This window comes from Charadrius vociferus, unplaced genomic scaffold (genome assembly GCF_000708025.1).
Source record: "Charadrius vociferus isolate BGI_N301 unplaced genomic scaffold, ASM70802v2 scaffold407, whole genome shotgun sequence".
NCBI classification, from domain to species: domain Eukaryota; kingdom Metazoa; phylum Chordata; class Aves; order Charadriiformes; family Charadriidae; genus Charadrius; species Charadrius vociferus.
In genome coordinates, this window is record NW_009649852.1 from 802,549 (window position 1) to 806,393 (window position 3,845).

The 3,845-nt window shown below is 55.1% G+C and overlaps 1 protein-coding gene across 1 annotated transcript in view; it reads left to right on the forward strand.

Moving 5' to 3' along the window:
• RELT (RELT tumor necrosis factor receptor) overlaps positions 1-3,845 on the forward strand; it is an 8,793-nt gene that overhangs the window by 3,905 nt on the left and 1,043 nt on the right. The window lies entirely within an intron of this gene.

The window sequence follows — 3,845 nt, forward strand, 5'->3', positions numbered from 1 at the left end:
GGTGACACGGCCGGGGGCTGCCGTGTGACTCGCGGGCAGCTGCACGGGCGCACGTGCCCTCGCGCACACACACACACACACGCACACACACACACCCCCCCTGCAAGAGGCGCCGCTGCACGTGGCCACGCCGGCAGCCACCAGCACCCGCGTGCACGGATGCGCGCGGATGCTCATACATGCAAACACGCACACGCGTGTACGGATGTGCACACATCGCTGCACGTGGTGTAATCACACCCACGTATGTAATCCCACCGCACATCGCATCTAGGCGTACGTATGCAACTACGTACACGCACATGTGTGCAGTCACACCCGCGTGCAAACACGCGCCTGGAGCTCTGTGTGTATACAGATGTGCGCGCACACGCACACAGATGTGCGCGCGCACACACAGATGTGCACACATGCACCCCTTCACACACCGCTGCACATCTGCGCACATATGCACAGACAAATGTGCATAAATGCACATGCAAACCCTCCTCTGCACGCACACACATATGTGCATGGCACACGTATGCAGTCCTACAGGCATGGAGCTCTATAAGTGTGCACGCACACACAGATGTGCACACCAGACCTGGTCACACACCGCTGCACATGCAAACATATGCATGGATGAACATGTGCACATACAAACCCACCTCTGCGGGCGTACACGTGTGCCCGTGCACACACGTGTGCAGTCACACATGCCAACAGACACACAGTTGCATGTGGAGCTTTGTAAGTGTGCACACACAGAGATGTGCACACATGTACCTATTCACACACCACCGCACATGCACACACATGCATGAACGCGTGCTTAAATGCACATGCGAACTCCCTCTGCACATATACATACACATATGTACATGCAGACACATGTATGCAGTCCTACACGCATGCAGACGTGCGCATGGAGCTCTACAAGTGTGCACGCACACACAAGATGTGCACACCACACCTGTTCACACACCACTGCACACACAAACATGCGTGGATGAACGTGTGCACATACAAACCCACCTCTGCACGCACAGACGTGTGCACGTGCGCATATGTACATGCACACACGTGTGCAGTCACACATGCCAACAGACACACACTTGTATATGGCACTTTTAAGTGTGCACACACAGAGATGTGCACACATGTACCTATTCACACACCACCGCACATGCACACACATGCATGAACGCGTGCTTAAATGCACATGCACCCCTCCCTGCACATATACATACACGTATGTACATGCAGACACATGTATGCAGTCCTACACGCATGCAGATGTGCACATGGAGCTCTGTAAGTGTGCACACCACACCTGTTCACACACCACTGCACACACAAACATGCGTGGATGAACGTGTGCACATACAAACCCACCTCTGCACGCACAGACGTGTGCACGTGCGCATATGTACACGCACACACACGTATGCCATCACACACACATGCAAACACACCCGCACTTGCATGTGGAGCTCTGTAAGTGTGCACACACACGCGCACACACGCAGAGACACGCACCTGACACCCGTTTGGACACTGCTGCACATGTGTGCACACACGTGCACAACGAACGCGCGCACATGCAACCCCCCCGCCCCGCACACACACGATGCACATACACACGTTTACAGCATGACGTGCACGCAGACATACCACACGCATATGGAGCGCTGCAAGTGTGCATACACACGCATGTGCACACATAGACGTGCACACGTGTCGTTCGCACACCACCGCACGTGCACATACACCTGAACATTTGCATAAATGCACATGGAAACCCCTCTCTGCACATATACATGTGTGCACACACACCTATGTACGTGCACACGCGTGTCTACAGTCACACACGCATGCAAACACACGTGTGTGGAGCTTTATAAGTGTGCACACATGCGCCCATGCACACGCACACATGAACACATGCATAAATGCAACCTCTGCACATATACATGTGTGCACACACACCTATGTACGTGCACACGCGTGTCTACAGTCACACACGCATGCGAACACACGTGTGTGGAGCTTTATAAGCGTGCACACATGCGCCCGTGCACACACACGCGCACACACAGATGAATACATGCCGAAATGCACCCCGCCGCATGCACACGTAGGTACGTGCACACACGTGTACGCAGTCCCACACGCACGCAGACGTGCCCGTGGAGCTCTGTAAGTGTGCACACCACACTTGCTCACGCACCGCTGCGCATCCACGCACGGATGAACACGGGCGCGTGCAAGCCCACCTCTGCGCGCGTACACAGGCACACGCGCACAAACGTATATAGTCACGTGCGCGTGCAAACACACCCACACTTGCACACGGAGCTCTGTAAGCGTGTACGCACATGTATGTGCACACACGTGTGCACCCTCCCAGGCAACCCGCCCACCCAGCGCTGGCTGCAGCACCCATGGGTGCCCACCAGGGGCCATCCCGGACACGTTGTCCCCTCCAGTTCCCCTCGCCCCGGGCTGTCCCCAGCCATTTGGGGCCACCTTGACCCTGCTGAGCCAGTGGCCCAATCCTGCAGGACCTCAGCATCCTTATGGGGGGGGGGGGCCTGGACCAGCTGCCTGGGGACATCTGGGGGTGTAGGGACAACCTGGGTGGCTGCCATCAGCAGGAGAAGTTGTCCCCTCCAACTTTGGATATCCCTGGGTAGTGACAGCCACCACGGACGTTGGCCCAGGGAGTGCCACCAAGTGGTTCCTGCCACCTTGGGTGGTGCAGAGAGCCCAATTCAGCCTCACCCAGAGACGTGGTCCATCCCTTGTCCTCCACAGCTGGCACCTGGCCTGGGGGCTGCCTCGGGGGGACGGCGACCCCCACAATGATCCCATGGGAAGGATGGAGGACATTGGAGGCCACGTGAAAGCCAGTCCCACTTGGTGCCATCAAGCGCTGGAGGTGGCAGCTTGGCTTCTGCTCCTGCCACCAAGGTGTCCACTGGCAGCATGGCAAATCCAACGTCTTGCCCAGCTGGTGAGAAGGATTCCCCGTCCCCAAGGTCCAGTGGTGGCCTGATGGAGAGCATCTCCAGGAGCCGCGACGCTGGAGCACGGCTCCATTGGAGGCACCATGCAAGAGAGGACGTCACGCAGCCAGGTGCCATTCCATGGGCACCTTCTGGGTTTGTTGAACCTCTCCAGGAACGTCACGAGCTCTTGATTTCCCTCCACCACCAGGGGCCAGCGCTCAACACCACAGGTTAATGAGAGTCTCTGGATCACGGGACAACTCCCACCTTACCAACAACCCAACTGGAGCATGGGTTGCTCTGGCCAAAGCTGGTTTCCCGCATCTACATCTCCTCTATCCAAAGTCTCAATCAGCCCAGGAGAACGCGGCGGTGATGCTCCGCTCACCGTGAAGGTCCAACATTCCGCTTCCCATAGGAGCTGTTTCTATAGGATGACGTTGGCTTGGCCATGCCACGGTCAAGTGGGACGACCCACCCAAGGTTGGGTTGGAGACCTTCAAGCTCCACCACCATCCTACAAATGGGTTTATGGTTGGGCCCGTTCACTTCTTCACCACATCACCGCGCCAAAAAAAAAAAAAAAAAAAACCACCAAACCCTCTCGGGCTCTTTTATTTATTTTTTTTTTTTTTGGAAACATTTTAATAGTTATCGAATGTTCTACATCTTACAGTAAATATCATACAGTTACAAACTCTTGGCTGAAATCTGTCAGGGAAATCACGACCTGATCTTCAGAACCAAAACCAGAACAGAAACCAAAACGGGAATAAAAAAAAAAAAAAAAAAACCAAAAAAAACCCCAAAAAACCAACCCCAAATTTACACTTCAGCTGGACAAACCGAGGC